Source organism: Ambystoma mexicanum, chromosome 5p (assembly GCF_040938575.1).
Source record: "Ambystoma mexicanum isolate Mex_15411 chromosome 5p, UKY_AmexF1_1, whole genome shotgun sequence".
Classification (NCBI taxonomy): domain Eukaryota; kingdom Metazoa; phylum Chordata; class Amphibia; order Caudata; family Ambystomatidae; genus Ambystoma; species Ambystoma mexicanum.
In genome coordinates this window covers 464,921,400-464,933,702 of record NC_090930.1, presented here as the reverse complement: position 1 = coordinate 464,933,702, position 12,303 = coordinate 464,921,400, and positions in this window count along the sequence as shown.

Sequence of the window (12,303 nt, the reverse complement as noted above, 5' to 3'; positions counted from 1 at the left end):
GAAGTCCATAAAATCACTTATTTGTTATCACCTTATTTGAGTTTTAAGGAGGGAAAAGTTAAATTTAGATCATAACATTCTTTGTAAGTAGAAAAACAGTTAGATTCTCCCAGAGGGATGTAGGCAGTCTTTTATCCCAGCAATGACAGTGTTCAACAATTAATACCTGTAAGGGAACACGCTCTGCCAAAGCCAATAGGGTCAGAAGGGGGCCTTTAGGGAGCCAGGGCAGCCAAAGTCAATATGCTAGTTCAAAGTTCTGATGCTCTCTTCTTAGGAAATGTTTTTAAAATAGTCAGTAGTTCAGTAGAAAATCACAGAAGCTCAAGAGGAGCCACCTTGAAGAAGCACAAGCTGGATGGCCAGTGCAGGTGAGTTGAGGTCAACTCAAAAGGGTTTAAAATGGTACTCCCTAAGCTAGGAAGCACCGCAATTGGCAAACAGTAGTTGTACCCCAAGCCCCACAGGTACCTGTGAATTGAAGAATTTGTTTCAGCTGGATGCCTTCCTGTTGCAGTGTAGCAGACCCTTGTCTCTGGTCCTTGGTCGTGGTGAGGAAAGGGAGGATGTCTAGCGGGCTTTCGGGGCAGCACTCGAGAGAGGGACTCTGCAGCAATGGATTGTTCTTGATTCAGCTGCCTTTTGTGGTTTTGGCGCGTTTTTCTCAGCACCAAAGTAGAACGAACAGCTCTGGTTGGAAGTTACCTGATCCTTCCGTCCTGGACTCTGGTGAGGGGACTCAGGATAAGGATTTGCTGCTTCTGTAAGGTTCTCTGGATGCCCACCAAGTTTTGGTTGGATTCACACTTCTAAAGACAATGCACTTGACGATGATCAGGGATCCGGGGGCATTGGGATTCTGCAGCCTTGGAAAGTCACAGCAAGTCGGGGGTTGTGCCAAAATGAAGCTTATCTCAAGGCCAGTTTGTCCCATCAGCCCAAGGGAGGAATACATTCTTTTGGGATCTTCCCAGTCAAAATGAAAATGGGGTCAGCACAGCTGTAGGGCTTCACTGTGCACTTTGCAGTCCAAGGGGGTGCTGCTGGTGTCTCTTCACATCTTCTTCATCTGATGTTGTCCTACAGTGGGTGACTCTGCCTCTAGTCCAAAAACCCTTGCATTTAAGCCAGTTCCCATTCATTCACAGGCCTAGGGCTGTCAATTACCCAGCAGGGTTGCTCTCCTCTGGACAGCATGGACAGCCAGTTGGCCAGTCAGAACTGGTTTCACTCAGGCATACCTAGAGACAAATGACAGGGAAGTTTCGGGACCCTCCCTCACTTCCTGCCTTTCCAGACACACTGGAGCCTGGGCTGGCTTCAGGGCTGAAGCTCACCAAAGGCAAAATACACAAAGGACACTGAAACCTGTTTCAAACAACAGAGTAAACACCCATAAGGTACTAAATGACAAGAAATGGCAAAAAAAAAGACTGGGGACATTTCGGGAAAATGGTCACCCTTGGGTGCTGTACTGCAGCTGAGAAATCAGCATGCAGATACATAGCACAAGGTAGTAAAAAGGAAACCACTGCCACCAGCCATTGAAGTTAGTTAGTGTAACAGAATGTTACACTAACTGATCCATGACCTACGGTGGAGCAGGAGCTCCATCTGGGTACTGCAGGAGCAGTGTTCAGCCCAGGAGGAAAAGAGCTCTTTACAGAATATAATTGGTAAGCAGACTGCAATTCTGCACCGAATTTCTAACAGCCGCTCGGAAAATCACTGGATCACTTCCAATTACTGAAGTGTGTGTATCTAGTACATCCACATCCATTCCAATTGAAAAATTGCATTTAAATTCGTAATTCGCCGCCTGCACGCCGAATCCACCATTGAACACCACGAGGAGTGCACCTTTAAAGATGGCCGACCTGGATTTGCTTGCCTAGCACCTTCACCAAACCAAGCATAAGCCCTGCTGCCAGGCTTCGGATTGGTTACTGGTGCCTACATCACGGCCTAACAGGTGCCGGCAGGCGTAAGCCGGCCCAGCTCAGCAAGGCACAGGAAACAAGGCTGATTCCTGTCCTCAGCCTGTCGCCTGCCTCTGCCGGAACCCCTGACTTGCACCTGACAAGGTTACATTTATGCCTGGTGGCCTGTGTCATGCATACCCTTCCAACCCACTGCCACTAATTCCATTGGCAGTCGGGTCTTTACCGTGATGTGTTGATAGCCCTGCTGCCCCGAACTCTAATCTCGCAGTTGTACAACCACTCCTTCCCGAGTGCCTCATATATACCTTGTCTCTGGCTACATACTACGCCACGACATATTGTTTCATTGATCCGCTCTATACATATGCCATATATATACTGCACCACCCGTGCTATTTAAACTTCGCATTGTAAATTATGCATTTTTTCTCATGCTGCTGAGTGTCACCACCTTGTACCATTGCTGGAATAGTATAGTCAGACTGGCGCAGGTCACACTACTGGCTGTATTCCCTGCATATATTTTAACATGCTTTGCCACACTATGCCTGTACGGCAGTGACCGTGACTAGGTACTTACGTATCCTTGTACGAATAGTACACTATAGCTGCTTCTACTGTTCTTTTTGCCCGTACGCTTACCAGTACTGCATTACTGTGTTTTTGATGTACAGTTATGATTTGACTTATTTGTTAGTTGCCCTTTTTCACAGGCTAACCATATGCCACACTGCAAATAATCACACTGGCCATATATTTCATGCACCTTATTACGGCCCGTTGCACCAACCTAGACTGCCTATCTGCCTTCTATTGATGCCCAGTCTTGGCCTAGATGCCTTAGCTGCAATGTCCCATTTATTGCTACTGTCTAGATGTCTAGCTGCCTGATATACTCTATTGCCATGCACTGATTAAGTGACTATTATGCTGCCTGTTATATTATATTGCCCCTGTACTGATTTAGTGACTATTATGATTTGTACTATTGTCTGGATGTGTTACCTTAGCCCTATTTCGGCCACTTAATTGTGCTTAGGCCTAAGTGACTATTTGACTCCTAGGAACTATACCACCCTCCTTACACTGTTTAACTGACAACTCTGTGGCCCCTTGCGTTGTGCCATCCTCTTTGACATTATAATTGGAAAGATGTTAAATCTAGTAATACTGTTTTGTACTATGGCTGCCTCCACGTATGCTAACCCTAGAAGCCAAGATCACTTTGCACAGTCTCTGCTAGTACCTATCTTAGACCCTAGCCAGCCTACCCTAACAAATACTGTTACCATGAGTCAACCTATATATTACAGGGCCCTAGAAACAGTATCCTATGCCTCTCTATCCTGTGCCACGTCCAATAGAAACGCTAGACTCTGTGCTAGATTAACTAGACTATATGAACCTCTGAGAAGATCCCTTCCGGCTACCAACTTGAAAACCAACTACAAGTCTACCTTGATACCCAGTCATTTAAAGCTGTCTCTGCCGTTGTCCACCTCGAATATGAATGCCCATCAGATCAATAATTACAAGCACAAGTCATGCAATAATAACTCTGACAAATCCATCCTAGCCAACAAAGTAACCGAGGCTCCCCCCTTAAAGGAGCGCTTCTCAATGCAAGATCGCTTGTCGCCCACGCCACCGACATTGCCCACCTAATCACTGAAGGTAATCTGGATTTCCTTGCAATTACGGAAACTTGGCTCCATAATGCAGCAGGACCAGCACTCATGTTAGCTATCCCCGATGCCTACACTATAGTTAGACAAGACCGAGACAGCGCCCGAGGAGGCGGTATTGCCATTCTTTCTAAAAGCTTGTCTCTGCCTCAGACTAGCCCCATCCATCTGTCACAATCATGTGATGTTCTCTCTGCCAAATTCCAGATAAATAATTCACAATCACTCACCATTAACTTAATATATAGACCGCCCGGTCCTCTTGGCACCTTTGAGGAGGATCTGCATAACATAATCACGAGTAACCTGAAACCTTCCTCGCAACTACTCCTATTAGGGGACTTTAACTTAGGGTTTAACGACCAAATGGACATAAATGCCACAGATATAGTCAATATAATCAATGCACTAGATCTTTCCCAAAAAGTCAACAAACCTACCCACATAAAAGGGAGAATACTGGATTGGATAGTGGATTATAACTGTTCAGCCACTATCTCATCCATCCTGCCGTTATCGTGGACAGACCACTCTCTGGTGTCATTCCACCTATCTACTATAAGACCTACTCTAGTGGCCCAGTCATTAGTGCCACTATGCTCAACTAGAAGTAAAAAAAGTATCACAGCAGAGAAAGTCATCCCTGCTATCCTGCCCACCCTTAATGCACTGCCAGAAAATCTTGACACTAGTATCTTAATTCAGGAATTCAATAATATTATGCTCACCACTCTAGACAAAATTGCCCCTGTGAAACTCAGACCTAGCAAACCAATAGCCCATTTAAACAAATCGTTCACACCACAACTTAAGGACCTTCGCAGCTTAAAAAAAAGTGAAACTAACTGGAGACTTTGCCCCTCCAGCGAGAACAAAGCTAAATTAACCTCACTTTCCTCAAATTACAAGAAGGAAATCTGCCGGGCAAAACGCAACTCCTACGATGAGCGTATTGGTCAATCCAACTCCAGTATGAAAGAACTCTTCTCCATACTCAAAGAACTAGAGCCCCCAATAGCCATACCCGATGCTTGTACCAAAGACAAATCTTGGTGTACAGACATCCAAAATGCTCTAGCTAATAAAATCAGTACGCTCCAATATAAAATCCAGCAAAAAAAGAAGTACTGAACCTACAGCACCTGCCCAATAGCCTCTTGCCTTTTTTTTCACCACTGGCACACAATACCACTTTCCATTTTTCCAAAATGTCTACCATGGAAGTAGAAAAAATTATCTTGCCACTGAAGCCTTCGAAATGCAAAGGCGATATCTGCCCAGCACAACTAATAAAAGACGCTGCCAGAGAACTATCCCCATTCATCACCAAACTGATAAATGCATCCTTTGCCACAGGCACCATCCCGGCTAACCTCAAACAATCATGGGTGCTCCCTCTCTTAAGAAACAGACTTTAGATCCTCTTATCCCTACTCATTACCGGCCTATTACCACAGTCCCATTTCTATTAAAAATACTGGACAAAGCCGCCTATATCCAAATTCAAAAACACCTTGAACGGCACAAACTCCTAAGTGATAGACAATTTGGTTTCCGTCCACTACACGGAACAGAGACAGCCTTAATCGACCTAAAGTCCCAAATAGACGAGCTGAGAGACAAAGGTAAGACAGTACTCCTGCTCCTACTTGATCTCTCTGCCGCATTTGATCTGGTCAATCACAAGGCCCTATGCAGACACCTTGACTCTGCAGCCCACTTTTCCCTGGAAGCCATCAAATGGATTGAGTCCGTCCTGAGCGAGAGAACTATGAGAGTCTTCTCTCCCTCGGCAGCTGCAGACCCGACACCTATCCTATGCGGTGTTCCTCAAGGCTCCTGCGTCTCGCCAACCCTATACAATATCTTCACCAAACCTCTGTTCGATGATCTGGACCATCTGGGTGTCATCTATACCAATTACGCAGATGACACTCAGATTCTCCTCCCGCTTTCGGGGGATCACAGCAAGGACACGGGGTTGGTGAACAAAGTATATCTTATCATCCAAGCATGGATGGCCACTCATGGCCTATGCTTGAACGATGATAAGACCGAGCTGATAATTTTGGGCTCACAGGCCAACATTAAAAAATTAGACCATGAATTTTCCTCTTTTAATATTAACGGGAACACCATCAAAGTTTCTAAGGTGGTGAAAACCCTTGGATTCTATTTGGACTCCACATTGTCTTTTGATAAACAGGTAAAATCCCTCACCTCCTCCACGGCTTACACCTGCAAGCTACTCATAGCTGATAAGCCATTCCTCTCTGATGACAGCTGCATGATCCTGGCCAGAGCCCTAATACTCTCTAGAATCGACTATTATAATGCCCTATACAGTGGTGCGAATAAATCCACTATCCAAAAGCTCCAAACACTGCAGAATAATGCCCTAAGAGCATCCTTAACCAAAAAACACACATCTCCTCCCTTAGGCGCCATCATAAATGGTAATCCACACCCAATAAAATACAACTAAAAACGTTTTCTTTGACTCATAAAGCCCTCAACAATGCGGGCCCCACCTACCTCACAGATAAAATCCAGAAAAGAATTTCTCACAGACCCACCAAAAATGGGAATGTTAACTGTCTGACCATTCCTAAATACAAGCTCACTACTGTTGGTGGTACTAGCTTCCCTGTAAAGGCAGCTTAATTCTGGAACTCACTGCCACAAGATCTTAGAGCCGACCAACCCTATCTACACTTCAGGAAAAATGTAATAAAACATATCATTACTACTGACTCCTAGTCTCCCAGTACCCATCTCAGATCTGTCCGCAACTGCTCCTGCGTCTCACCAACGCTATATAACATTTTCACTAAGCCCCTGTTTGATGACCTGGACCATCTGGGTATCACGTATACTAACTACGCTGACGATACCCAGATCCTCCTCCCACTCTCAGGGGACTACGAAAAGGATTTAGAAATGGTGAACAGAATCTACAGCATCGTTCAGGCATGGATGGCCACCCATGGCTTATGCCTGAACGATGATAAAACTGAGCTTCTCATCCTAGCTACCACCTCCCACATCAATAAACTAAGTACAAACTACTCTTCCTTCATCATCGATGAGAACCTCATACAAGTAGCCAAAGAAGTAAAAACGTTAGGTATCTACCTTGACTCCACCTTATCATTCTCCAAACAGGTAAATACCCTAGCCTCATCAACAGCTTACACATGCAAATTAATCAGAGCAGGAAAACAATTTTTATCTCAGCACAGCTGCCTAACATTAGCTAGAGCCCTAATTATCTCCAAACTTGACTATTGTAACGCATTGTACATCGGAGCCACTAAATCCACCATCAACAAAATCCAGATACAGCAGAACAATGCTCTCCGAGCAGCATTGAGCATTCCCAAGAGAGAACACATTTCTGAAACAAGAAGGAAACACAAATGGCTCTCCACCCAAAAGAAAATTAAATTCAAAACTGCATCCCTCACACACAAATCACTTTATAATAAAGCCCCACAATACTTAAAGGACAGATTCACTAGAACACATTCCACAAGACAAACACGACTAGCCAACACCAATCGCCTGCAAGTACCCCGATTCAAACTCGCCACTATAGGAGGAGCCAGCTTCCCAGTCAAAGCTGCGCAAATGTGGAATGAACTACCCACCACTGTGAGATTAGAACAATCTTTCACCAAATTCAGGCAAAATGTGATCAACTGGCTGACGACAACAACTGTTAAATGAATGTATGAACTTGCTACCGACTGCCTCTAGCTACATGTCTGATACAACTGTTACCTTTCACATGTATAACACACTTGTAACCTATGATCCTTGTAACCTGTAACCTTGTTCTAAGCTGTACATCTTCTTACCTGCTGCGCCCTTATACTCCAGGGTCCGGTGCGCATGATAAATACTAAACAAACAAACAAACTGAAGAGACCCACTCACACTGCATCAATATTGCAATATTGTGTTAATACCTGAAGACCACGTGTAATCTAGTCTTCCTATCGGGATATACGGAGGGTATCACCTTCGTAACCTGTATTTTTGTGTATTGTTTACTGCTTATTTCTGTAATTACATAGGCCATTTTTAGTGTTTGCTCTTATCTGTACATTTTGCAACTTTGTAAGCTTTGCATTTTCATATGGCTGTGCCCTTTTACTTACTAGTCTGGTGCGCAAAACAAATGAATAAACAAACAAACAAACAAACATGAGAAGTGGGATAAGGAGTTACTATGTAACCTCCTAGCAGTCCACATAGGGTGGCGTGGGCTGGACCCACAAAAGAAAAGATAAGTAAGAAAGGAGTCATCTTACTATTCTTGGGAACTGTAGTTCACCCAAGAAAATGTAGTTAAACATTAAGGTAAGTCCAAGGGACTTCTCAGTGGCACTGCACAACAGGTGCTGGGTGTCACAATGCAAAAAGAAGATGCCTATGGAGTTTACCAGACTCCATTAAACAGTAAGAAACACAAATATCCTAGTCAGAAAAACAAATGAGAGAGTGAGGAAGGAAAAAGTCCCATTCACTCAGGAAGTAGAATTAAAAAGCCCTGAGTCCAGCAAAGGAGCTGGGGGTTTTCAAGGTTAAAGTGAATTGGCACAGAAATGAAAATTCTCCCTAACAACTCCAGATTCTCATTCAGAGAGAGAGCATTTACTCTGATAGCTTCGGGTGTCATAAGACTATGAAGTGGATGAAGGTTAAATGCAAAATACCTTAGGACAAATTATGAGCAGGTAGAGAAATAGGTGGTGATGTGTTCTCCATAACATCAATCCTTGTGCTACCAGCCCCGTAAAGGCCCCTGCTGCAAGAAATGCAGGGTTCTCAATGCAATAGCGTGGTGAAGGGAGGCAGACTGAGGGAGTGTGCATGATGACAGCTTAGTATCCGATGCAGCTGGCTTTGAAGGTTATGCATGCTTGTAGTTTGATGAGTGTGGGTGTTATATGGACATATTTTAGAGAATTTTCATGAGATGGGCTGCAGCGTGCAGGACATTTCACCATTTCACATATATGGTAATGTAATTGTGACTATGCCAGTGAGCCTAGAGTTTCCTTCATCCAGGTAGGATAGGATGAGGGTCTGTGTGATGGATCTCTTAAGAAGGCCTTGATTTTCATCTGGAGGGATAGTTGGTACCATGATGTCTGTTTTTCTCCACTATACATGCTTTGAAGAAGAGATGGCTTCTAACAAACTTGGCACAGAGCTTTCACTCAGACAGTGAAAACTCATACCCAGGTCAAAGCAGGCCTTTAGTTGGTAGATATCACCAATAGACGATAATTCCAGGTGAACTTGCGTGGCATCAAAATAATCATGGCAATTGGCCCACCTGCCTCACCTGATGGTAAGACACTTGATAAGCAGGAATGAGGAAATTAAATGTCATTGATCTACCAAGTGGAAGGCAAGACTGACCAAGTCCCCCAACACACATGGGGGCTTGTTTAGGGCAAGTAGGCAGGCTGAGTTAGGGCACCACGAGCACGGCAGGTGACTGTTCAAATGTAATGCAGCACAATGCCATACATCCATGACTGACCAAACACAACCCTGGCAATGGAGGCGTCTGGGTTCTCCTCTGCTCCTCTTTTCTAACTAAAATGTTCAACTTTTAATGTATCACATGCTGTACGCTATGAGCATGAACACCTTGTATGACTGAGTCTTGCTTGACAGAACTGATGTCAATGGGTAGATCAGTGTGATCCGGTCCTCCCAGGACTCACCTTTTTTCCAGCCGTTCCTTACAGAATACCGGCACCCCTGGAAGCTACGCCGCTGATTCCCATGGGGGGGTGGTCTCAAAGGACACAGCAAGCATTGGAGGCACCGTCCATAGAGTGAGAAGTACCGCTCTGATATTGACATCACCTGCCATCATGTCGGCGTCGGAAATCCCTAGGTCCTTTCCTCTAATTCCAAGCCAACAGCTGCGAGCGATCCCGCAACGCTTATAAAGACTTTCTACATCATAAGAGCGCCGTTCTTGCAACAGTGATATTCCCGCATGGACCCACGTCTAGAGTTCAAGTCAGGTATTTAGTTTGGTATTTAGACAGCCCGTTGCTATTTACCAGAGACCACGACCAATGCTGAAGGGTGAGCCTACCTTGCTTAAATACTGATTTACCTGTATCCAAATCCTGTTTTCCAATATAGAAGCCTTATTAACCCTCTTCCCTTTTCCTATTCATCTCCAGTCTGTTGGTCTACACCAAGGGGGTGTGTCTAGTATTACTCCTGCCAGGGTGGAGGAATTCCATGGGTAGTAAGTATTGCCAAGGGGTTTTTTCCTCTTAGGTGGGGGCAGGGGAGTACAGTTCTCCAGAGCCCCTGAGAATTCTGCATCTCATCTTGCTGCCACTTCAAAACTCTGCAAGCCTGACAGATTGCAAGAACATTACTTAGTCTCCTGGGCTGGCTATGGAGAATGTACTGAAGGAACTAACGGGGGCAGTCCGGAAACTGCAAGTGGATTTAGCCACTTCATGCCAAGAATCTGCCATGCTACACCAGAACATGACAGTTCTACAAAGCACTGTTGACCAGATCTCCAAAAGAACTAGTACTGCAGTACCGTATGGAGTTCTGGGGGGAATCCTGTTGCCTCATCAGGAGCTTCTGCTCGCACAGACTCTCAACCAATACTGACCCCAGAAACCTTGCTTGCCCCTGCGGTTCATATGGGGGTACCATCACCCCCAATGCCTCCTAAATTTGCTAGGGATCTGAAAGACTTTAGGTCAATATTGACACAATGTAAGATACACTTGCTGATCCGACCACAATTGTATCAATCAGATCAAGCCAAAGTCTCCTTCGTTTTGTTCAATCTGGATAAAATAGCGCTGGCATGGGGTACACCATACGTAGAGGGGAATAGTCCCTTACTGACCAATTACCCAGGTTTACTAACAGTCTTTCAAGCCATGTTTGACAGGCAGTATGCCAGTCAATCGGTCCGGTCTGAACTGTCAGAGATCAGTCAAGGCAATAGAGATCTCCTGATATATATCTCTCACTTCCAAGGCCTAGTCACCCAGACCGATTGGCCCGAGGATACCTGTTTAAACATTTTTCATAAAGGCCTCAAAGAAGACCTTAGGAACACATTGAGTCAGTTAGTGGATCTCCCAGCCACCTTAGCTGAATATCTACCTTTGGTAATACGGATCGATCAAAGGAATAGTGATCGCCGAGGCAAGAGGAAAAGAATAGAATAGGTAACTCGTTGGAAAAGGAGCTTACCACTGCCAGTGAATCAGAGCCTATGCAATTGGGTAGCACTAGAGGGCCCCTTCTGTTGGATGTGAGGGAGAGAATAAGGAAGCTCTATTTGTGCTATTATTGTGGGGATCCCGGGCATCCTCTTCGAACATGTCCCCGGAGAAACCCCTACCCAGGAGGAAACGCTCTGAATCATCCCCAGTAGGGAATATGGGAGTGAGTCGTTGCTTAACTAATTCCCATCCCCAGACTAGCACCTCCATGCACAGTCAATCTCCAAACATGTATATCCAAGTCGACCTATTATTGGACGATGAACGGTGGGAGAAAGTCACTGCACTAATAACATCAGAGCCACTGGAAACTTTATTGCCCTCCAATTCGCCCACCAAGCTAAAATCCCATTATGTCCCAAACCTTGCTTAGAACCCATCATTTGAGTAGATGGTTTTCCCACCATCAAGAATACCTACCTGTACTTTAACGCCATAGTTGCACCCCATTTCCAGATCATTTTAGGGATTCCTTGGCTCACATACCATAATCCTTGCATAAACTGGCGTGACTGGAAATTGATCTTCCAAGGAGAACAATGTCCACCCGTATGTTCCACGGAATTGAGTCCGTTCCCTCCAGGACACCCTCAGGCCGAGTGTCAACCTCTCTCGTTCCCCCAAAGAGCCCTGGCAACCCTATCAGAATTGCCTGTTGAATATGCAATATTTTTGGATGCTCTCAACCCCAAAGAGGCCGATGGGCTCCCACCACGCAGAGAGTATGATTGCCAGATAGAGATAGTTCTAGGGGCTGCAATCCCATATGAGATGACCTATGCTCTATCAAAAAAAGAAGCCAAGATACTCAAAACATACGTGGAAACCAATCTGGAGAAAGGATTCATATGACACTCTACCTCTCCAGCAGGGGCCCTGAGATTCTTTATCTCTAAAAAGGATGAGGCAGACTAAGACCATGGCCCTCATTCCGAGTTTGGTGGTAGTCATGGCGCTATTTGTGCCATGACTGCCACCAATAAAGGTACCGTTTCCGGATTGGTGCAATGGGGACTTACCGGTCTAGTCCGACCTTGGCGGGACTGGTAAGTCCCCATTCACCAAACCATTCCCCATTCCCATTTGAGCCCATGTAGGGCTCAAATGGGAATGGGGAGGGCGCAAATAACGGGCTCGCGAATGTCAAGCCCGCTTTTTGCGCCCTGGTCCCTTAACGGGTCCCATGCATAACGCCAGGTCAGACCAGGCGTTAAAGGAGGAACCCACTAAGGGACCTTGTAGTAGGGCGGTAAGGGATTACCTGCACCGGTCTCCTTACCGGTGCCCGGTATCCCTTACTGCCAACCTCGGAATGAGGGCCCATGTGTGGATTACCGTCCACTGAATTCCATCACAGTAAAGAATCAGTATCCCTTG